Genomic DNA, 25,586 nt, shown 5'->3' on the forward strand with positions numbered 1-25,586 from the left:
CATAATTTTGCCTTCAGACACTGTAAAACAGCTTTAGCATCTGTTCTCCTTTCCCACTGTAAATTATAGAACTATAATTTTAGTACCATTTGCAACAGTTTGCCTCAGCAGTGTGGTGAGGTATCACTAAGTGTTTTGTGAAATTACCTCCCTGTGTGAGATAAAAATCCCATGAAAAATGTGAATGGTTATTAGGATTGCGTATCAGAAACCCATTTTTCTCATGGGTTCTTCATGATTTCCAACTGGGCATCAAGAGCAGAGGTGTTAATTCCATTTATTTGCAAGCAGAAAATCAAACTTGCTTATTAAATTCTAGCTTCCAACTTTTAGATGAAGTACCTCTGCCATTGAAACACCTCTGGGAAATAAACTCTTCTGAAGATGCAGAGATGGAATCTTCAGACAGAGGCATTTTGAATACATTGGAGCCCTCCACACAATCAGTTTGCACTAGCACAAAGAGATTTCCATGCCCAGTGCAGAGATGGCTGTGAGGAGAGGACCTAGTCAGAATTATCAAGGAGCCACACTTTTCAGAAAGTGGGGAAGGGCATCAGGCTAGTCATTCTTTTCCTGTTCCTTGTGCTTCTTCAGAATGTATTTTCTAGTTTAAACTACGACTATTCCAGGATGGACCTTTAAAGACATTGCTTTCCATGTGGATTTTCTTCTGGTTTTCTTCTCTTAATTTTTGGAGTTGTGAATGAAAGAGGAGTTGCGTGGATTTTGAGCCTTCCTTGGTCTTTTGCAGTAGAATAGACAACATGCGGAAAGGAAATTACTTTGTAAATAGGAGTACTTCAGAAAAATGGCATTCTCTTTAATAGCAAGGCATTGTGATTCCCCCAAGAATTTGTGTTATTACTGCTGGTAGCTGTTAAGGGACACTGAGCAAACTTACCACATAATAATAAGGCTTGACTTATGGTCAACAAAGGCTAAATTTCTCTCATTAAGAGAAAGAAATTATTCAAAAATCAAAAAAGTCTGGCTTAAGCCATGTGCCACATTGCTACTATACTGGCACAAAGTCACACAGAGAACAGGAATAGGGCTGAAAAACAGAGGGTGGAGGCAAAGAATCAGTTTTACCACCTTCCTTGTTCTTTCTGAAAACAGGATGGAGAAGAAAAAGAGTTTTCTAGATATGTTAGAGAAAATCAGCACATAGATTTCCTGACTGGAGATGGTCACAATGTTTTTGCTTTGTAAAGGGGTACCAGTGTTAAACTTCTCAGCTTGAGGTTGGGAATGAGGAGCCCCAGTTCTGTGACATTTCCCTGGAGCAGGCTCTTCCAGAAGTCACGTTGAAGGACTTCAGATAAACTTATAGGCTGTCAGGAAAGGATCTTTCTACTCTCCTTACAATTTTTGTAGGTGCATCAGTGGTCATGCAAAGTAACTAAATACAACTCAGTTTCTCCAGGTGCATTTCCAGTTTCCAAGCGATGTCCAATTTTTGTCACAACTTGCATATTTGATTGACAAATTAGAAGCATCAGATCACTGTTAAATACTCATAAATTATTTGGTTTGGTGCTGAGCAATGCGTGACAGGGACAGTGTTTCAACAATGTTTGCTGCAAGGGAGAGTTGGTGACTGAAACCAGAACAGAAAATTATCCAATGCAGATATTTTTTAGGTGAACATGAAGTGTAAATATCTTCCACAAGGACCTGAAAGAGAAACAGACCTATTCCAGCAGAGTATGGAGTTATATTTTTTTAATATTTAATTACCCATAGACACTTCTTGCTGGGTTTGAATTTCCACTTGAATTCTCTAACTTGTTTCTAAAACCCTCCTGCTAATAGTTTTTTGTTCTATTCCTTGTTAGTAGAATAAAAACATGAAATGGATAGAGTTTTAAAATTATTGTTATTTGCCTAGAGTGAAAATACAAATATTTCCTAAAGTCTGTTAACACTGTAAAGAATATAATAGCAGGTGAAAATTTATAGGTGTTTAATAATTTGTTTTCTGCAGGAATTTTCATCTTCCATGACAGTGAATAAGCAATGAAAATTCTGTAAAATAGTCGGAGTTTTATTCTTTAATCTTTAGCAATAAGTATTTTATTTAGATAAGAGGAGGAAAATTGCTGAAGGGAACACGTGCTGCTTTAAGTGCACATACCATTTAAAAATCTTTCTACATATAAGGAGACATTTTTGTTATAGTTTTCTTAGGAGAAAGATCTGGTTCTCAAAAGCAATGACTGATGCCAAGTGCTTCCATGGAAGGGCTACTCCCCTTGATGGCTATCCCATGGAAAACCACAGGATAACCTAAAAGTTCTCCTGATAGAATAGACTAATCATGAGACAAAACGAGACACTGGAGGTTACAAGAAAAAAAGTTTAAAGATATTTGTGGCCTCCTACAAGGGACAATTGTCCATGATGGACATTTTTAAAATCCTCTTTTCATAGAAATTAGACAAGTTACTTCTCTGGTGACAGTTTACTACTTGAGTGGGTGGAGCAAGACTCACAGTGAAAATTTTATTGAACACCAAAAACACCCTCCAAGAGAAATCTAATAATTCATAGTCATTGTAATATCTGTCTAGATAAAATATTATTTTTCTTCTGTTTGCATTTTTATAGTCTCTTTACATCTATACCAGATATCATTTTGAAATTGCTGACAACCTCCACCTCCATAAAGAGACTGTAGAGGCTGTTTAAATTTTTTTACTTTTGGTTTGAAACCATATATAACACTCCTATAGTTTAATTTATACCTATCTCCTGGTAAATAGAAATCCAGCAGTGAATAATTGGGATCGAACTTGCTGAGCTGTAAGCCAGAGTTATCACACAGAGTGAGATTAGAAAATCTTAGACTTCTTCAGAGAGGGAAAGGATGTGTGTCTGTGTGTCAGATTGGGGTTACCCACCAGTCTGGCAGGTCCCACCACAGGGAAAAGGGAAAGGATGAATGTTAGGGTGAGAACCACCTTCTTTCCATGGCATTTTGGAAGTACTTCCTGATAAAGACACCAGCTGCTCAACTGAAACAGGTAGACAAAAAAAAGGAACTTAGAAATGAATTATTTGTGGACTTTCAGCTGTGGTGGTACAGGAATTTGTGTGTTTGTGCATCAGGCTGACCAGATCCTCTGCTGCTGTTTTTGTGAGTCAGTGCTCCTCTCAAAGTGTCCAGGTCTGCAGGACAAGCTTAAGAAACAGCCTTTCTGAAACAGAAATATTTCCTTTTTCTAACCTTTCCTGCATAGGAGTTAAATGTGACTCCTGAAAAATCAACAAATGTCCAGTGGTAATGTACCAAAACTCTTTCCCATTAGGAAATACGTGAAGATAACCAAAGTCAAAGGATGACAGGGAAAAGAGGGGATAAAAACAAAGAGAAAGGACAGGATAGAAATTGAAAAGGAAAGAACAGTTTGAAGAAGAGGCCTGAAATCCAGGAGACCACAAGAACTTCAGAAGACAGTTTCTCTGAGTCTTGAGCAATAAAATACAAATGGAAAAATAAGAAATAATTCAGGGAAAGGGAAAGAGATGCATGGAAAATGAAAGGAAAGGGGCTAGATGACAATTGGAACAAAATCTGTAGAGAGTAATTTAGCAAGGAAACTAGTCTGAAAATAGAAAAAAGGACAGAGCATATGGGAGCTGGGTGGACAGGGAGCTGGAAAAGGGAGATGGATGTGGCTTTGCCAGGACAACATGTGCACATTTATGAGGAGATGTCTGTCTCCTCCTCATAAGTGAATTGAGGGTCTTGAGAAGACCTCTCTGAGTTTTGTAAATCTTGGGTTTTGCTGAAGCTGGCAGATGTCTCCCAGAAATATCAATGATATACTAGTCTTTCTGAAGTTCTGTTTCCCTGGAGTTTGGCCCCAGAAAAATGTAATTGGACATTTTTTGCTATCACCTTTGTGTCTTTAAGTCTGCACTTCATGTAACAGCTTTATAATATTAACAAGCTGATGACAGCTCATTATACATTATTAGACAAAGATTTTATTCTTGTGGGTGAGGAATATTCACATTATTCATAGGTATCAAGGGCATTGTTGTGTTAGGCAAATAATTCTAAGTAAGTGTTGATAAAGTGACACATCCTCATGAGTTTTGCTGCGCCATATTTCAGAGAAATTTGTGCAACCGTGGGGAGATCAAGTTCTACCAGTAATGTGATATGTAATTGCTCTTCTCTATCTTAGCAAAGTCTTATTGCATTATTTAATCCTGGGATATCTTTATAAAGAGAGTTTAAAATGTGTTTGGAAAATCTTTCATGAACTTCAGGTCAAACAGTTAAACCATTGTGTAGCACCATACATCTCTGGACACTCACAATCTGAAGATGTCAGAAAGACATTTTTGACCCAGGAAAGAGCAGGATGACTTCATACTGAAGCTTTTATTAGTTTGTCTTTAAAACAAATTTTGTTTTTAAAAAATGAACCTTGGTAAAAAGAATAATTTGTGTGATAATTTCTACTACTAAAAAAACTTCAAACCCCCAACTCCCCAAAAAACCTGAAAATTTGCAAACAAGCAAAAAAAGTACCAAGTTACAACTAACTGTTCTGCATACACAATATTTCTTCCTAAATACCTTTTTCAAGCATGCTTAACACATTCATGTTGGCTCTCATTTTGATCTCAGCATGGGAATTGGCTGGTGTGGTGCTACAATCATTCTGGGAGGAGGGTCTTTGTCAGTCATTAGACTCTATGACAATTTTTTGTTCTTCATAAATGTCCAATCTATTGCAGAAATTACTTCACTGTCTCTTGGTTTTCAGGGTTGAATGACGACAAAACCAGCACTTACTTAAATCATGGGTAGTAAAAGCTGATCTCTGTAGCCAGCAGAGGACTACTGCTTTCAGCCAGCATCGTGCTGGCTTCAACATCACTTTACAGCAGTTCAACTGACCAGGAGCCAGCCTCAGGCATGGCTCACATGTTATGGGACGAACACATTTATCTCAAATTCAGTTACTAAGGAAGACAAGAAATGGAAGTTCTTAAATAAGGGATGTTTTAAGATTAAATGCTCTAAACACACACAACTGAACATTGCACCTTTTTTAAGATCAGCCAACTGTAGTGATTCTCACTACCAGCCTTGTAACCCATCTACTTATTAGGTTAAATATCTCAGCTAAACCATGTTTTCAAGAATCTGAGACATTAATAAAATAACCTAGATCCAGGTTAGATTAATAATAAAAAATATGACCTAGATGTCTAAAATACAAGAGGGGAATAAAAAAATATTCACAATTTAAAGCAGTAAGAATATTCTGTGATTTTCTGCATAAGTGTATAAAGCTTTGGTGTGTGCTCCAAGCTCTAGGTTCAAATTCAGAAGAACCCAGCAACAGATACTCATCAATAGACCAAATTCTTGTGTGCTTTTACAGGTGAGCACTATTCAGGAAAACTGGTTTAATGTGCTTAATGTTGGAGTAAAAATACTAGGAAGGATTCTTTATGAGAGGCTTTATACAGGGTTAAAAACCAGCTTAAACCGTGCATTGTCCTTCACAGTCCTATTCAGTCATCCTTTTTCTCCAAGATAATAGTTGGGATTGGCAAAGAACTACTATTACTCTACTCATTATAGCTCCCACATATTTCAGATTGCATTATTTTTCTTATTAAAGCGGATGTGTCTCTGAAGAGATAAAAATGAGATGACAAATATCTGCATGCTACAGTGTGGAAAGTCACTTCAAGCTTCATCTTGTTCTGTGCAAAGGCAAATGATGCAAAATTTTCATCTCTGGGGAAAAACGATATCCCTGTGTGCCAAGATGCTTAGAGATCAAAGGTATCACTCAAGTGTCTCTGTGTCACTGAGATTCGTGGACTCATAAAATGAGATAACAATTCTTTTTCTAGTCATTTTTATGTGTTCCCAAGGAAGTAAAGCTGCTTCCTACATCTGTTCTCCTTGATGTTAGTCATCTGCAGGAAATTTCTTACCAATGACTATCTAAACTATGAGAACTAGTCCCTGAAGGTTCTTCCACCAATTTCTGGAAGGAGAATGTCTACTGGCACAGCACAGACAGTGCCATTGGCTTTCCCCTGGGCAGGTGGATACAGTGAGGTGGGTTTTGGTGGGAACTGCTCTGCCACAAGTTGTGAGTGTTTGGCCAGGCACAGGGGTTTGGTGGCAGTGACGAAGTGGCTGCCCTTGGCATGAAGCTGCCCCTCACCCTGAGCAGGCTGGCACACAGAGGTAAGGAGTGGTGCCACACTCTGCCTGAGCTAGGCTTGTTATTAGCTCCTTATTTCACAAAGACTCAGCAGGGATTGCTTTCAAATAATTAGCAGCAAATTTCCTCCTTGTAACAACAGAAATTCAATCTAAGCAAGAGCCAGAAGCCACACTTCCTCTCTCCCTGAAAGACACTGCTGGGCTCAGATCACACACTTCTCACTCACTCACTGAAACCAGAGACTGAAAGCAGAGCTGCTGAGCTCCCTAAGCAACACTGAACTTGTCTCCTCCACAGAGGCTTTTGTCTCACCCAACTCACTGGGAAGGTTGCAGGTTTTCTCTTTTTTCAGCACATATATAAAGCTCATGCAAGCAGCTGCAGAGTGTGGGGTTGTTTCTTTCAATCCACTCCCTTGAAGGTCACTGGATTTCTAAGAAATACTGTGAGTAGGCACTGACTTCTGCTCAGCCTTAGAATCTTGTCGGGCTCAAATTGGGATGCCCAGGTTTTAGGTGCAAAGACAGGTCTTGGCTCACATTCAGAGAATGTTCTGACTGAACGACTTGTAATCCTTTCCATTAGTACTTTTCCCTCTCTTTCCTTTACATTGTACTGCAGATTTTCAGCTTTTGACTTATCAAAAATGGGTCATCTGGTCTTAGGGGAGTCAAGATGAAAAAGCAGAAGGTAAGATGAAAAAAGTCCCTTTACACCATGACAGCCAGTGATGCCTGCCAGGATCTGCAGATGAGTTAGAAGTCAGACTGCCAAAATGTCTTCTGTCATAAGAGGGGAGGCCAAAACTCTCCCTTGCTGTTTCCTGAGAGGACCTGCAGAGATCAGCTCCTCAGCTTGTCCTTGCTGCCTACCAGTGTGATGGCTGTGAAGCCCCACAGAAGGACAGACAGGCTGAGCACACCTTAGGGGTGGCTCTCAAGTCTAGCAGTATTCTAGCAGTAAGACAAAGTCATCTGTATTGTCAATCTGTTCTGTCTTCATTCTCACAGTAAGGATTTTTCCTAAATATATCTTTATGAAGTTTGGAAGCAGCCTTTAAAGACTAGGAGACCCTCTCTTTCCTTTTGTGTTAAAAAAAGGAGAAGGTGATTTTCTTTGTCCTGCTCTCTTCCTCCTCCTTTTTTCCCCCTGTTATATTATTATGATGTGCTCATACTATCTCAAGATTAAAATTAGTCCATCTCAGCTTTTCCAGCTAGCTTTAATTATGGGTTTAATCAGTGTTTGCAACACATGCAGACATTATTCTTATTTATATGCATAGAAGCCATTCTGATTCATTACCAAGGCAGACTTGAGGTTACCATCTATTGTTGTCAAGCTTAAACTTTTGACACAGGCTATTATTTTACTAAACATTTAAATTATTAAATGAAAGAATAATATGACAACATGACAAATAAAGTCCCTGGAAAATTACTTTTTTTCTACTTAATACAATTTTAAATAAGCAAATAACTCTTAATCAAATCTTTCATCCTAAAATTCTAAGTTCAGCACCTCATAAACAGAGATGTTCACAGCACCTGTGGCACACACAACACAATTTGTGGCATGTCTAATAGATGCTGTTTCTTCTTCAGGCAGGTAAGTATTGATGCAAGGCAACCCCAACGTAGGGAAGAATGTATGGAGGGGCTTGACAGCTGGCCTGCAACAAAGCTGAGTTGATAGAAGAAGTGATTTTCGAGTGTATCCATAGCAAGGAAGAAGACAAGGCCATCAGCATGGAAACAGATTAGAAAAGGTACATGAGAATTTTTGTAAGCTAGACAATGTGCCTAAGTAAATGTGTATATGTGCCTTTTATAATTGTCCCCCTGTACTGGGCACTGGTGAGGCCACACCTCGAGTGCTGTGTTCAGTTCTGGGCACCTCGCTACAAAAAAGGCACTGAGGAGCTGGAGTGAGCCCAGAGAAGGGCAAGAGAGCTGGTGGAGGGTCTGGAGCACAAGTCCCAGGAGGAGCAGCTGGGGTTTTTCAGCCTGCTTGGCTCGGAGCAGAGCTTATTTCTCCCTTCATTTCTCTCTCTTTACACCTGAAAGGGGTGCGTAGCTGTTGTGAAGAGGGTTGGTCTCTTCCCCTAAGTAACAAGGGAAATGATGAGAGGTAATAGCCTCAAGTTGTGCTAGGAGCAGTTTAGATTCGATTTTAGGAAAAGCTTCTTCACAAAAGGGGTTGTCAAGCCCTGGAACGGGCTGCCCGGGGACATGGGAGAGCCATCATCCCTGGAGGGAATGTAAAAGCTGTTTAGATGTGGCACTTAGGGACATGGCTTGGCAGTGGACAGGGCAGAATTAACTAACTGGCTGGATGAGGTGGTGTGAAATGTCTCTTCCAAGCTTGACAGTGCTCTGTGTTTCTGTGATCATTATTGCTGCATACTGGGCTCAGAAGTAAGTTGGCTAAATAGGGGTTCTTAAGGGTATGGACCAATTCTGCATCCTGCTGAAAGTAGTCCTTTCTGACAGGGAGCTTTTCCAAGATGTTTTTACTGTGAAAATGAAAAGCTAATAGAAGCTGGGTTTAAGCAGTTGCAGTAAAGAGAGAAGGCTCAAGGGAATTGCCTCATGGCTTATTTTTTTTACAGAAGCTGGCATTATCAAGAATTTTTTTCTAGTTTTAATTCTGAGTAGAGATACCATTAAACAGATGGGTGTTTCCATGTTTTATGGCAGTCTAGTAAATTAATTTTAATATCTTGAATGTAAACAGCAATACATAAGCAAAAGTGCCTCAAGGTTAGCAAATACTTGAGAGCTTGTGCCAGTTGAGATGGTTTTCAGAGCAAGCAATTAATTCTAGGAGCCTGTATCAGCTACCAAGAATTGCAATTAAAAAAAAAAGAAAAAAAAAGAATTATTTGGTCTGCCAGTATTCCTTGACAGAAACTCTGAATCTTCTCAATGCAAATAATACCATGAAAGGAAAACTGCACAACAAAAGAAAGCAAACTCAATCACAATAAAGAGTATTTACTGTTCAGTTCAAAAAAAGGTTTCTGCTAACTGTCTAAGCCTGGAGTGAAGCTGACACTGTTGTTATGTGTAAAGCAACAATGCAACATATTCAGCAATTTCTCAATCCTCCAGGTTCCACTAGAATTTTAAATCATAGAGTGTTATGATTGGTAATCTGATTTAGATTTTCTGGGTTTAGCTTCTCCTGTGACAGGTGGAGTTGGTCTGTTGAACAAAACAAATTTAACAATTTTTTAAGAAGTGTCAAAGCCCATATATCCTCCATCAAGGCACAGGAGATGGAAACAACAGCTAATACCCTGTTGATACACTGCAAATTCAAATGTCATGTTACAACTAATGGGCCAAAGATTCCCATTTAAACCATTTCAGCAAAGCTTTCTCATCACAGTAATCCCTCTTTACCACTCCTCATTATATTCAAGGCCAATTGAAGTCCTGTGGGGGAGTCCTTCTTGCCTTTTTTGTGCTTTGGGAGAAAACCATGCCACATAAACAGCATCATAGCTCCTAACAGAGCTAAAAGGTGACTGAGAACTCTAAAATGCAGCCAGTAGCAGAAACACATAAACAAGAAGACAAGGATTGTACAATGGCCTGGGAATATCTATTGCAGTTGATGTCTGTTGTACAGAGCACTCAGTAAGGCAGGCAATGATCTGTCATCTGAACTATAAAATCAGTTTATAGTTTCAGTTAAACTAATTTATAACTGCTATCAATCCTGTTAATTGGTCAGCATGGAATATGAGGAACAGCAACACCCCTGCACTCGAGAGTTAACATCTTATAGCAGATTTAATTTTAGTGTGACAAGGAGTATAAAATTATTCGCTGACCATGAAGATAAATTTATAACACCATTGGGCTCCTTATTCAAATAGATCTCCAAAGTGTGTAACAATTAATCATTTTGATTGTAGAGACAATGAAGCATCTCAGCAATCTCATGTAATGGCAGCATAAACTTAGATTTGTTCTTGTTCAAATCATAGGCTTTTTTCAGGCCTAATGTTACAATCAGCATGTAATTTTATACCCTCATGGTCCTTCCATTGCTTTATGCAGAACAAATGCATTTAAACTAAAGGGATTGAATCACTTTGTCTGCCACAAATGCTTCTGAGCTTTTAGTTGAAATAATCTGAGGTACACAAAATATTTAGGAACCTTTTATTTTAAGATATACTTTGCTTACCGTGACAGAAGCAGAATAGGATGCCCAGTCCAGAATGGACGGAATATTTCTTCCAGCTGTTCATCTGCCTGCTACTGACAGAAATTTAAAATCCATAAAGGGCTGTGAACGTTGCCCAGTGTCTCCCAGCTGTGACAGGGCTAAGGAACTTCTAAGGTGTCCTGCTGGCACCCTAAAGTGGGCCTTTCCTTTGGGATGTGGGCAGAGGAGATCCTCTGCTCCCCTGAGACCTCTCTGGCAAGCCTCTATGGGAAGCCTGTGGCCTTCGGAAGAGTCTGGGATCTTGCAAATGTTGTTGTGCCTATGGCAGGTAAGAGGTGCACAGAAGTCACACATTGGGTTTTGCAGTTTTATTGCCACAGAGGGGAACATACAGACAATGGCTGTGGACTGTAGAACACAATTTTAACAAGGGAACTTTCACATTATTTCAAGGTCAGTGTCCTACTGCTAATGGGAAACATAAAGATTCTGTACTCTTTCATCTAAACTGAATGGCAAGTTACAGTCATAGAACAGCTAGAAATCCCCCCAAAACCAATCAACAATCCCCCATTCCCCCAAAAAGTCTCCCACAAGCTCTGGGGTTTTGGCTTTGTGTCTGAATGATGCTGACAGCTCCAGTTCTGCACTGTGAGCACTTGCGTCAGTTTGCAGTTGACGAGAAAGGGATTAGATTAAAAAGCAGAGAATTAAAAGCAAGATGCATTAACAGTTGATTACTTTCACCATGAAAACCAGCTTGGCTTGATTCAGTAATGTTTTTTACTTTCTTTTACCATTGCCTTTGCATTAATTTTGGATATTGTTACTTCCTAGAAAGTAATTATCCTGCCTACGTGTTTTCTTGATTCAATGACTAGATAAAAGTCAAAATTGCTAAGAATAAATTCAAACATCTGACAGAATAAAATGCTCAATATTGGTTTTATGTAAGAGTTTCTAAAGATTGAAGCTTTCATTTGTAACCAAATAATCTGCAATTGTTTGACAGGTCTTGTGAAGAGATGCTTGTTTAAGCCACAAACCATAATTTTGAATTGAGTGTAATTGTCCCAAAGGCTGCTGTCTCTATCATGCTTCCACGGCTATAGGTGTATACAGCTGTGGAGTACATTCAGAATAAAAATCTCAATAAAGATCCACGGCATAAAGGAAGCTTCTTTTGCATGGAAGGGTGAGATGACGTGCATGGCGTGGGCTGGGGAGAGCTATCACTGACTGCAGTTCTGCCTCTGTTCTGCCATGTGGCAATTCATAAATTTTAGCTTCAGCTCGGTATAAAAAATACTATTTCAATGTCTCTAAGTTATGTGCATATTTCCCAGCTTTTCTGTAGTTTTGTTTTAAGACATATACACAGAAGAATAAATCTTGCCTTCTCAGACTGCTATAAAATAGGAAGTGTTTGCACAGTATGAGATGAACACTGTACCTTACCCACTGGAGTAAGGAAAGTGAATGGACATAGCATCTTGTAATGCTGTGACACAGTAAAGCATTGAATTCCCTCAGTGCTGGTGGGAAAACACATCTTTTAACTATTTCATGTAGTTAATGCTAGGTGTGGTGAACACCTGCCCCTATTTCATGGGAGACCCTCATGGTGAGTTTACAAACAGCACAGTAACTCAGCCCCTGGAAGGATGCAGGGAGGTGGTTTTATTAGTCAATGTTGCAAATTATGAGAAAAATGATTACAGTAGGATGCAGAAAGGCAGCTGGAGGAGAGATAGGGGAAGGGCAAAAAGCCCAGGGAATAGGAGAGTTTGACAGAGAGCAGCAGGGTTCCTGTTGTAGCCTAAGGATGGTGATGATAGCCAGCCTTTCTGCTGGTCCCTCTATTGATTGTGTCTTACGGGGGATGGATGAAGGTGTGACCTACATACTTTCAGGTAGTTTATAAGAAAAAATATGCCAAATTTTATAAGAACTATTTATAAGAACATCCCTGTACTGCTGCTTTTTCTCTCACCATCACTTTAAGGGTCATTTTGAAAATTATTGGAAATAAACACGCAAGACCTTCAAGTCCTTACTGTGAAATTGACACTATATACCACACATTAGTCACATTTCTGGTTTTCCATTAGTTTCCTCTCCTTTTTAGAGAAAAACACAAATACAGCAGGAGGAGGACATAATTTTCATTATCAGCCTCTTACCTGTTTTGTTCCTTCTTTGAATGAAATTACACATAGGAGTGACCCACCTAGTAAGCTGGGAATGCAGTTGTTTTGGGAGTGTCTTGTGTGTCCTGTGCTTGGAAATGGTGGATTCCTGCCTGCTGACCAGACTTTGTTGAAATCAGCCACTGGACATTAGCAAAAAGTGATTAATCCTGTCCAGCAACACAGCACCAGCACAAATCCAGGCGCCAGAAGGAAGAGGTTCCAAGAGTTGTCCCTGAAAAGTGTTTGCTCACTGAATGAGGGCTAAAAATAGTTTAAATTACTCTCAGAAGACATTTTGCTCCTCTGGAAATGGTCATTTTTGCTGCATCCAAAGTAGATGGCAAGTACCAAGTCAGTTAAAAGTTAAGTGCAGCTGTTCACAATTCATAATGTGCAAATAATGTAGCACAGGGTATAGAAGTACACATAGAATTATGAATAATGTTATGGAAATTACTGAGGGAGAGAGAGATGCAAACTAATTTAAAAACAACCATAACCTGAAATGCTGCGACTTGGGACTTCTAGTTTTGCCAAACTTAAAGAGGTTTTTTGGGGCTTTAAAGCATTTTTCCATGGGATTCATGAGCTGTTAAGACCTCCTCACTCTTTCCCTATACTATACTCAGGGGAAATAGAGGTTTACTCATTTTGGTTTACTTCCTGGCATCATTATATTTTTGCATCAATCATTTTATAGAGAAAGGTGTTGTGGGCTCATTCTGCCTGTGCTAGCACATTGGCATGCTCTGATCAAAGAATTAGTCTGCCTCACACTGGGGTGAATATATTCTCATCCCTGCTACACCAAGGACAATATTCTGGTTTAAAAATCCACCTTGAAAGCAGGAGGTGCATGCACATTGCTGCATCTGTGAGAAGTTTTAAGAAGTTTGTTACAACTGTTGGCAATACTATGATTTTTTCCAGATGTTATACTCCAATAAAAATATCTTAGATCTATCCTGCATCCATGACTCTCTAAATATGTAAATTATTAGGTAGTATCCTAGAGCAAAACAGAAATAAAACAGGGATTTTATTGTGAGTTAAATATTTTCTGTCTCACAATTAACACAGAGATTAATTATGCAAATTATTTTAAAAAGATTTGTTCTGATGGTCTTTTAAAGCATTCTTTAAAGTTGCTTTAACCTTGAATTATAGTTGTTCCCAATGCCTGGGGCTATACTTCCAGTAGCACTCTGCTTTTAACACTTCTGCAATGCCGCTGTTCCCTTTTTTGAAAGTTACAGTTTAAAACCAGCAAAACCCTTGAATATTTTTTCAGCACTATTTGATTGCTACAAACAACCAAAAATTACCTTAATCACTGCTTAACAAAGTCAGAAGTTAACATATAATAGATACATACATGTTTTAAATAGTTATTTCCTTGGAAAAATTTATAATGGAAATTGCCAGGCAATCCAATGATTAATTATTACAGAATTTATTATTTCTAGATCCTATGATCCTATTTAGAAGAGTTATCTCAGGATAATTGACTTTTGATTACACAGTAATTCTCACAGTAATTCTCCTAGATATCTTGTTATGTTGCATAAAAATGTCTTGTGGGTTTTTGGGAATTTGAAGGCAGAGGAGTCTGGTGACCACAATGCCCTTCCCAGGGCCTGTTCTGTGAATCTGAATTTATAATTTCCTAAAAGTCTTGTGAATTTTTGCCAGTCTTCATTTAGTCTCATGAATGTTATGGGGTTGTTTTTTTCAATCTTGAGAATACTCCTTTCTCTTCTATAATCTTCACTATTTCTTTTATCAAAAGGTGGAAATATTTTGCTATTCATGGCAGGTTTCTATAATGTACCCCATTTTGAGTTTTTTCTCTATGTTTTTAATTAGCTATTTAAAACACTAACTTTGTTCACTAGAGCTGCTGAGGGGTCAGCTTGCATATTGGTATTTGATGATATATGTGCAAGACCAAAGTAATTTAAACCACTTTACAACTTTTGTGATCACGTAACAGATGTCAAACTATCTTTATGTACTTAATTTGATTCCCCATAAAATATACCTGAATATCTAAAAAAAAATCAGTAGAGGTACTAGCTCTGCTTCTGAATTGATTTCTACTGGTAATTTTTATAGTCTGAGAAATTATTTACAAGTTGTAAAATTATTTTATTAATGCAGAATTTCTGTGTACTATCCCAGGGATGTTTTCTTCCTTTTACTATGTGAGATTTCCTTAGTGTTCTATACTGAGCATTAAAACTGCCAGTTCTAAGGCTGCTGCTCATTTCTATTGTGTGTTACTCTGTGCATGTTTGTGCATGTGAGCATTCAGTTCACTTTAATAATTTAATGTCAGTAACCAAAACCTGATCTGTGGAACTCTTCTTTATAAAAGACTTAAATCTGTTCACCAGAAAAAGCATTTGGGTTGTACAAGGGCAAAAGAGAAATCAATGCTTTCTTGTGTTCTCTAGTCTGTTATTAGGCCAGTAAAAACTTGGCTACTGTCAAATTTAATGTAAAATAGTCTTAGCCTCTGGAATACGAGGATACAACTGGGTTGGTTATCCTACAGGTTGCTCCTCTCTCTAGAAATGTTCTTCTTACAGCCTAATGAAAGTAAATCTTCATGCGATTGTGAAATGATTCATGAGCTTCAGATATGTTTCCCTAAGCCAGATGGCACCAGTAAATTTTAGTCCTTGGTGGGCATTGCCCATCTTCATGTACAGCCCTGCCAGTGCCTGTGGCAGATGTGCTCCTGTCCTTGCTGTGAGCACGTGCATCCCAGGGGAGATGCTGAGTGCAAGCTGATGTGGAGGTTCCTGCAGCAGGCACAAGGGCAAGCTTTTAGAAGCTCCTGCTTGGATGTGCATGCACCATAAATCTTGTAGTCTCCTGCTTAAATTATAGTTCTTCTCTATCGCTTTATAGAGAAAAGTACAGCTGTGATAACATCACCACAGTAAAGCAGTGGGGTTATGAATCATGTGGACCTGTGAAGAAATTTCCTCTGGTCGTGTGCTTTTTCTTTATTTGAGCTTCCAAGATAAAGGTCTGCCCCTGATTTGCAGTGTCTTCTGTCTCTGTTATGAGGAATATGGCTGCTTTTCTGACAGTGCATCCATACTGCATCACATGTTAAAGAGCAAATCACTGCACAGGCTGGGCTGCTTTGGGCTCTAAGTGTTAGAATCTCATCTAAAAGCTCCTCTGAAAAGGAAACCAGACGGAAGTGTCCCAGATTTACAAAAGTATTTGTTCTCCCAGTGAAAACCCTACCCTTCAGATGACTTTGGCATGCTCTAACATCAGCTGTTGAACTCCAGAAACGCCCAAATTCCCTGAGCACATCACTCCTGCAAAAACTGACCTTGCCTGAGGCTCAAAGTCATGCTGAAGTCCTTGTGGCACCTAAGTGGATTTAAACTAGAGATTCCTTTCCTCTCCTAGCTGGTACTGCCAAGTCATTCATCTGTGCTGTGACTGCATCTGCCTCTACTGCTCCTGTGTAAGTCTGTCTCTCCTTAGGAGCCCCTGTGCGGCAGTCCTGTTAGGAGTTTTTAGAGTTTCCCAAATAGTATGGAAAAATAAAGGCCAGAGGTAAGCAAATCTGAAGCCAAACTGCAGGCACTGCAGATACCTCATCTGACAGGCAAGGGAGATTTGGCCATAGTGAGGTAAAAGGGAGATGAGAATGGAATCAAAATAAAACTTTTTGAGGGTTGCAAATAAAAAAAATCCCCACTAACTACTAGAAGATTTTTATGGCCACTATATGTTGATCTCTTTATAGAGACAACAGGCTGGAAAAAATGTAAAATTTTTTTAGTACAGGCATATAGCTTTTGAGTTATTTGCTGGTAAGTTGTAGTAGTGAGGTAGCAAACATTTTAAAACACAAAAGGGATGAATTCTTAAACAAAAACATGTCCACAAACACTGTTCTTGTAGTTCAAACCACAGTACAAAGAACCAGTGTGCATGTAGGGGGGGGTTGTTGTTTCTTTTTTTAAAATTCTGTCCCATTTACCATCTGGTTTCCATCCTATGCATTTTTAAACAAAAAAAAAAATCATACACTGCACTTGCTATTTAGGTTATTTCCTGCTTCAATTCCTTCTTAAATCTTGTATAAATACCCTCTGGTCATGATGAACCTGTTTGTAAACTGTTTCTGAACTTCAGTTGAATGAAGGACCATTGAGATAACATTTATTTTTTAAAATGTGTGTTTGTGTGGTGGCAAGAAAGCACATTTCTGATGAGAGAACTTTCTGAACTCCTCTACATTCACTGTGTATAAAAATTCATTTAACTTTTCTGCTCTGGTCTTATCTTCTGAATGCCTCTTTTGTGCCTTTACCATTTACTGTTGTATAGCCTTTCTAGAAGGCTTTTGATGGCTCTGTAAAAGGTTTCATTATGACTTTTTTTAGCTTTTATAACTTTGTTCTTTAAACTCTTTGGCCTGCCTTGGGTTTTTAACCTGCCAGAGCTCATTCTCCTTTATTTTTCTCACTTGAAGACAATGTCAACTTTTTAAAGGTCACCTTCTCCCTTCTGAAACCTGGTCTAGAGCACATGTAACTGATCAAAGCAATGATGCAGTGAGTTAAAGATTGAAGCCACTTCTGGTCAGTGAAAGCTGACCAGTGTTAATGAAATACCCAGACAGGAGGGGAGAGCTGTGGGGTGGTCAGTAATTGAGCTCAAGAGGATTCAGAAAGAAGTTCAAAGCCTCTCTTTTGCCTCTCTATGGCAGCTCCTGCCTAGAAAGGTGAATAAACTGCTGTTGCTTTTTGTTGTCCTGAATACAGTAGGGGGAAAAATGGCAATTTAAATGGCCAGAATTGCATCAAAAAGTCTTTGTTCCATTTTTCTTCCTAATGGACCCAAGACCCTCAAAACTGGGCTATCCATTTAGGTCAAAAAACCCAAAAAATTAAACTGTTGAGTGACATTGATGTCAAGCTTAGAGGGATGCCATAAATTGCAACTGTGACACATTAGAGTGAAGGAATACAGATATTCCCATACAATAATCTTGTATCAAGGAGCAAATGTAAATAAAAGAGTGTTATGTGGAACTGTTATTATGTTAAGACCCGTGGCTCAATATGCTGAAAGGCTTTAAAACAGAGCATACACATTAAAAATTAACTCAAAGATGTTCAGCTGAGACAACTATAGAAAACAATTCCTTTTCATTTTTAATTCAGAAACTCTAGCAAAAGCATTTAAAACATAAAATAAACCAAACAGCTTGATGTGAAATGGCACCTGTATCTGCAGCATTTGCTCGATTTTGACCTCCCTTAGGAACATATAAAATAACATCCAGATTTTATTTTTGAATATTTTGAAAAACTGGAAATACATACATGCACATTCTTAATGCAGATGGGGATTGCTTCTCTTTAAATAACCAAAAAAGAGTAACCAGCAATACCTCTCATACAAGCAGAGTATAAGAGCTTGGTCTGTTACAGCCAAGAGTTTCAGCCAATTATTTCTCTGTGAACACCAACTGGCATAAAAATGTTCCATAACTCTGCTGCATGCAGGGGTTTTATTTCCCACTTTTAATTCCTTTCCCTATCACAGCTTCAGGCTGGCCTGTAAAATTCCCTTCGATGTATTGTTAGGTGTGATGGGATTTACATAGATTTGAAAATCCCCTTACAGGAGCACCTGGGTGATAATTAAGTTATGTGACTCTTTGCCAATTGCCTTTATTACTTGAGAAATAGCGCAGACATTTTTTGGATCACAACTAAAAGTAGATTAAACTTTGGAACTGCAGCAGGGGCATAAGATGGAGGCTCTACTGTCATATAAAACACTGTACACTCATATTAATTGTGCTCCTTTCCAACAGTGTGAACCCTTTGCTTTTATAGTTCTGCCCCTTATGGCTCCTTGTCGTTTCAAAGGCATATCAGTGTCTGAGTCCATTGCTCTTAACAAAATCACTATTGATTGGTGGTGAGAGGAACAGAACAATGAAAATATGCCATTGGGCAGCTGTTGCAAAAGCATTCTTTTTGCTCTTATTACTGATGCTGTCAGGGACTAGTTCTGCATTAAATTGGTGCCAAGTTCCCCATCAGTCATCAAGGAGCTGCAGACACTGATGCCTTCAAGATCTAGATATAAAACAACACACTTTGGAGACAGTGTTAATACAGGAAGCAACACAAAAGCTGGTCTTTAATTGGACACCTCCAGAGACAGGGATGGAAAAATGCCCAGCCCACAGAGGGTCAATACAGTCTTGTAAGTTCGGCAAATTAGCATAATTAGCAAGAATTCCCAATTAGAGGCACAAGTCATGAGGTAATTCCCCCTTTTGGTTCCGTCTCTTCTGGAGCCCTCCTTTCTTGCTACTAGCTGTGCTTTGTTTGTGAGAACATGTTTTGAGAGAGTAGCTCATCCTGGGCTCCCAGAGGAAGAAACAAGATAGGATTGGGGTCCTTGGAATGTGTTCTGTCTTTCTGTCTATCAGTACTGGACTTAGATAAGAACTATATAACTGTACAATAATAGTCTACAGAGCTACAAATACATATAAAAGCAAAAAGCAGTTTGGCATCATTGCAACTTGTGGTGGGGCCTCTGCTCCCCAGATCCCATGGTGTATAGCAGTGATGTGATTAATATTGTAGAGAATTAGCACAAAAAATTCAGTGTGAGACTGTGGAAGGAAAATGTGATAGCCACTTTAAACAAAACCAGTCTCACTCCACTTGGATTCCATGCTTTGCCAAGACATATACCCACGGGACTTGGCCTGGACAAGGAGTGCTGACTATTGCATCCTCATCTCTCTGGCTCCTTTTGTGACTAGCAGCAATCAACCATATTTTCAATGTTTATGCCCCATAGGTGTGGATGATGTCTGGATTTCTTTCAGTTCATCTTTTTGCCTCAGACCTTTTAAGCCTTTGGCAAAATTTTTGTGTTTCTTCATTCTTTTTCCCTTACCTTTTCTTCATCCTCTTGTCCTCTACCATTAGGCTGCCTTATTATTTGTACCTGGTGATTCAAATGAAATCACACAGACAGGGCTCTGTAGCAACCAATGTGTATCATTTTCACACTCACATTTCCACCTGTGCTTTTTCCAGCTGATATTTCTGTTAGGAATTCCCACTGTCTAACTCTAAGCATCAGCCACTTCTCAGGGAATAGCAGAGCTGGAGAAACATGGCACCCCAGCTAAGCCTTCCCAACAAAGGGCTGCAGGGGAACTAGGGATTAAAAAACCCCCAAATGACAAGTTAGTTAAGGATTTCTATGCATTCAATTAGAAATTAACTGAAGGGCTAGCACTCTGAAACTGTCCTCTCAGTGTCCATACCACTGTGGTTCAGCTATAGCTCTTCTGTCAGAAGCACATCCACGCTCCTACCTGCTTTTGTTTCTGTTTTTATAATAATTCTGATCAGGGCTGGGGTAATTTTCCTGACACATGCCTTAGTTCCACTTTCCCCCCATGACTTCTCTACCTCTTTAGCCTCTTGTAAAAATGCTGTCTCTTTCCAGAGTGCTGCTGTTAAATGTACATTCCTGTAAAGTCCTGGCTGCTGGGTTCCTACCTCTCTTACAAGATTGTGTGTCTCTCCTGTCTAGACCCTTGTCTCTCCTAACACAATTTGTAAAGTAACACTTTCTAGAAGCACAAGGAAATAGCATTTTTTAATACAATTAAATGACTCCTTTAAGCATATGTAAACTATATAGAGCCAAAACCTTCACCAGAACTAAACTTCAGAGCTTACTGGCTCCAGCTCAGTTTACTTTTACTTCACAGCTCTTACAATTTCGGTAGCTGTCAGCTTGAAGTCCCAGTTTGTGCTCTCTACTGAGTTTGCTGGCCAAGTTCCCCTAAGGGTGATTGTAAGTGATGGAACAATTAATCAAAAATTTGCAAAGAAAAATATTCCAGCAATTCAGAATGAAAATGAATACAACTCAGTATAAAATGTTCCATGTGTAGTTCCTTGAGAATCTAGAAGCATTCAGATCCTGTAATAAGATATTGAATCATCAAGTGAGGTTTAAATATTTTTAAAAATGAAATATTTTCATCATGTATTCTTCCTTAGCTAAGCAATTCTTGTTTTGGGAAAGCAATTGCAAAAGGCTAAAGTCAGCATTCGCAAAGAAGAAAATTAAAAACATAGCAGTTGTACAGGGGTACTTCTTCTGGGATCCAATGAACGAAATTGATTCTTTTAAAGAATACAGAGGACACCCTCAGATGTGTAGCCACATGCATGATTTTGATGTGTTCTGACCAGAAAACAACCATGCAAATAGCAGCTTGGACCTGAGGATCTTAACCTGGAAACTTCTGTCTATAAACTTGTGATTTTTAAAAAGTTTTTGTTTCACCCTTTGTGAAAACAGAACACACTTGGAACAGAAGGCTATTTCAGTTGCTTTATTATACACTGGGCTTATTTAAAAGACTGATTTACACTTTTATCACTCCTCTTTAAACCTCAACCACAGGAGAGTTCATTCTTAGGTTTGCAATTCTTTAATACTTTTCACTCTATTGCCAAACAGTCATGGATGGTATGAATTATCTTGATTATTGTGATGGTGTTAATGGAATATAGATGCATTTAATTTTCAGTTCCATAGCTCAGCTGAGGCACTAATCTATGTAGCTTTGCACCACCAAGCAACCACCAGAGCCTTTTCAGGTGGAAAGCTTAGCCCTGCATAGTTACAACAGTTTAAGAAAGGTACTCCTTTCAGTGATCTACTGTCTCTACAGCAAAGACACTCTATAGCCTTCTGCCCTGGTTGTTGGCCCTGTGCAGCCATGTTTTTCCTTGGCACAGCTATTATGTGTTGATTTGGCCACAGAAAACGTTTTGGCTCTTGGCTGTGTCAGACTTAGGCTGCATAGGAGATCTCATAAAAGCCATGTGGGGTCAACACTTTAGGCAAAGCTTCCTAAGTCTTTCCACTGCTAAGATGTCAGAACCTTTTGAAAATCACCTATCAAGCCAGCAGAGTCTGCAGGCAGAACTGAAGAATTCCTGTACTCCAAAAGCTGCTAGGTTATATTGTTTGGGGGTTATAAAATTGAATAATCTGACCAAAGCTTGTGCAGCAGCCTAAGGATCAGCTCTGCTCCTGTCCCAAGATTACCACAAAAGGTTTTTCTGTTGACTTTCTTATGCAGCAGAAATCCTGTTAGTCACATGATTCTTCTCCCAAACTCAAATAAAAGCAAATCAATGAACCCCATTCATTTTTCAGCTGGTTCAGCTACCTGAGCCAGCTTAGCAGACAGTTTACAAAAGCCATCCTGGCAGGAAGAAGAGCAGGGATAAGCATGTGAGGATTTAGTATGGGCAGTCAGCTCTTTCACTAGGATGAAAATGTTTTGGAAAGAAGCAAAACTTTTGAAATGGGGTTTTCATGCTTCAGTTCTGTTTCAATATTGTTTGCTCTTCTGTACATTCTTTCTGAGTAACTTCAAAACCAACCATCTATGCGAATTCTCATTGATAAATGTTCAGATGATATAAGTGTTGTGACAGCATTTCAGTCAGTTTTACTGGACATCTGTAGGTGGGAGCTTGGGGCCTCAGCCTGAGAAACACAGGCAGGAGTCTGTGATTTTTCAGCTGGCAGGATTTCACTTGAAGGTTCCCCTCAGGTCTTTGGCTGGGATGCCTATGAGCAAGTGGAGCCCATGACCCCAAAAGTGAGGTACCAACTGTGGCACCTTGCAGGTGCTGCAGAGACAGCCAGCTCCAGGTCAGGAAGAACTTTTACCCTGAGACCTATGAAATAGAATGCAAAGAACTTATCAGGGTCAACAACTGTTTCATTGATGCTCTGAGCAGTAAGAAGGTGAAATTTGCCGAATTACTGCAGACTCAGCTGTAATGCCTTCAGTCAGAAACTAGCAACTAGGAAATTCAATGTGTGGTGGAGTCTCATCAAACTCCACCTGAAAAAAGCATTTAAGCCTGCTGTAATCTCAAGAAGGGAAGAGAGATGCTTGGGACTGGTGAGATGGCAGCTCTTCTTGCTCTTCTAGTCCTTCATCTCTGCTAGTCCTTTATTCATGATGTGTCTCTGTATTTGGTTCTCGATTGTCTTCCCATGCAAAGCAGTAAACAAAGTAAGTGGTAAAAAAACTCTCTCAGACTTGCAACAACAGTAATTATGAAACAGAGTAATTATGGTGACACAAATTGTAAAAAATGTGATACAGAACTGTATCTAAATTTTATTTCATACATTCAAAAGGCCAATATATGCTACGAGGTAAACCTATGCTTTATTTCATTAGAAGAAATGTTGCATCTTAACTCTTCTTGGTTATGAAAAGTCTGGGAATCTCGGGGTTAAATCTGATACAAAGCCACTTTTCTGCTAGAGTTCAGCAAGAAGATTTTCTGCTTCCAAAATACCCAACATTCTCAGGAAAATTGGAATCAGGTGGTCATATTTTCCCCTCTGCTATAAAGAAACATCCAAACTTTTCTCAGTAATTTGCTTTTTAAACCTAGAATTCACATTTCTTTGAAATCTGGAAAGCTAACATGCTTAGTTTGTCCTTAGTGCTAGCAGACCTTAGTGGCACTGAATATTTTTGGCTTATTCCACCAGATGAGAAGCAGTAGCTGGAAAGTGTCCTGGACACTGCCTTAGCTTCCCGCTGGAAATCCAGTAGTCTCCAAGTGGGGGAGGCTGAGCCATGAGCCTTGTGACTGCTATTTCTTTCAGCCTTCTCCTCAGCACTGAACTCACAGGGAAACTGTTAGTTAATCATCTTGAGATCTCCTTTTTTTTGCAAGCCAAGAATCCTCTGGCTATTCACTTCAGTGCTGGGGGAGGGAGAATCCATGTGCACACTATGTTGTTCTCCATCCTGGACACATCCTCCTCTGGTGATATATTTGCTCTGACAGATGTGACCATCAAAAAGCTAATTTGACTAAGCTGACTCAACTTCATCCCAGAGTTGTCAATCCACAACTAAAGCTCCTACTCTGCCCTTCCAAAGCTCTAACACAGAACACTTTTATCTACTTCCCTAGTAATTTTATTTGTCTTCATTAAAGATTTTCTTTTCCTGATCCTTTCTGGATTTGCTGGCTGTAACTGAAAAATCTCTTCTGCTGGCAAAGCCACAGCCAGTTCACTCCTAGTGGACAAAAATAAGGGATTCAAATATTATATAACAAACACTGATATTTTAAAAAATGCTGTGATAGCTCAGACTTGCAAAATATTGGTCCAGATAGTCCATGACTCAGTGACTGAATGCTGTGACCATATCTCACCTGGTGTCTCAGAAGTTCTCCCAAACCTATCTAATATTCTCCCACCAAATTAACTTGGCTGCTGCAGAACAGTGGCTCCATGGCCTCATTCCCTCAGGAGGCTCATGGAAAAGCTGGTCAGACGAGACAGTGAGCCTTGACTCTGAGCTGTGCTCACAATTTTCTGAAAGAATGGCTTCTACAATGCTGGATTGTCTTATTTATTACTCCTAGTGTAAGTTTGGGATGCTTTGCTCAGTCCTAGAATTCTGATGCTCAAAATAAAAGTTGAGCCAGCGTAAATGAAGGTGTGAGATTGCAGTGCTGGAATGCTGCGTTTACACCTTGGGAAAATTCCCCCTTGTGCCACATGCATTTGTCAACCTTGAAACACAGCCCTGAGATGGGAGCTGTTTCCATGCTTGGAGAGCCTTTTTTTTTTTTTCCTCTGTGAAAAAAGCAAAAGTAAAAGCTGTTTTTCTCTAGGTGATTTGTCTGCTCTGTACAGAGGGAAGAAATTTCCCTGATTTATTTAAAGAAAATCACCTGGCATGCCTGTGTGCTCAGGTTTCCATCCCACTGAGGAGCTGAATTAGCAGTCATCAATCCAGGTGACTGATGGAAAAGAGTTTTCTTCTTATGCTTGCGTGAGCCACTCCAGTTCCAAGTCCCAGAGCAGTTTGTCTGCCCAGCAGATATGTGTTTGATTTAGAGGCACTACTCCAAGGACTGGAGGGAGTTAGGTTTCCACAGAGCAGAGCTCTGAACTGTGATGCTGTATTGCTGAAAGTATCCTCCTTAAAAAAAGCCAGAGAAATTGCCTGAGCCCCTCTGCCTAGGGGAGGAAGGTGACTTACAGCCAATAACTGACAACTGTGATTCCTTTGCTTCTCAATGCTTCCATTATCCAAATTCACTTGCCAAATAACTGATAAGAATAATGCTCAGCCTGTAGATTTTCCCAATCATTTCCAGTAATAAAATCACTCCATTTTTAGCTCTTATTAAATACAGAGGTTGCATGGCATTCACATTCTCTCTCCAGTTACACATAACTTTGGAAGTAGGCTGCCATTTCTAAGGTTTCTGATTACAAAACCTATCATGCCCATCTATTCTGCTTGAAAGTAAATGTGTAACATTTGCTCCCTCTCTAGTCTGTGGTCAGGAACATTCCCAAACTGCCACTGACTTTGTGGGATCTCTCAGGATCCCACAACATTGTTGGGCAGACAGCTTTAAACATTCTGAAAGATTATTCCTAAAGTGAGTTTTACTACATTTGATCATCTGTCTTCAAATGAAGGATAGTATCAGATATAAGCTGATAGATAACTGAGCAAGGGGCAAAGAATGCTGAAGTGATAATTAGCTGTTCCACTTAGAATAGAAAAACAAAATGAACATATGCTAAGCAAAATTAAAGAATTTCTGATTTCTGTTTACCCAGCACATTGATGCAAACACCTTTGCTTCTGCCCTTTGACTGTATTTCCAAGTTCCTCAGGAATCTCCTATTGATTGCACAGAGCTAGAGGTGACTGCTGGGGATATTTCTCCTCAGAGACACCTTTAGCTCGCAGGCAGTTGCAGCCAGGCACTCGGAATGAGCCAATGCGAAGCAGAAACTCAGTTTACCTCCAGTGGAAAAGGTTCAGGCGATGGTGAAGAGAAAGAGAGCGGGTTCTGCCGGAGAGTTAAATCCAGAGTTT

This window comes from Haemorhous mexicanus, chromosome 3 (assembly GCF_027477595.1).
Source record: "Haemorhous mexicanus isolate bHaeMex1 chromosome 3, bHaeMex1.pri, whole genome shotgun sequence".
In the NCBI taxonomy this organism is placed as follows: Eukaryota; Metazoa; Chordata; class Aves; order Passeriformes; family Fringillidae; genus Haemorhous; species Haemorhous mexicanus.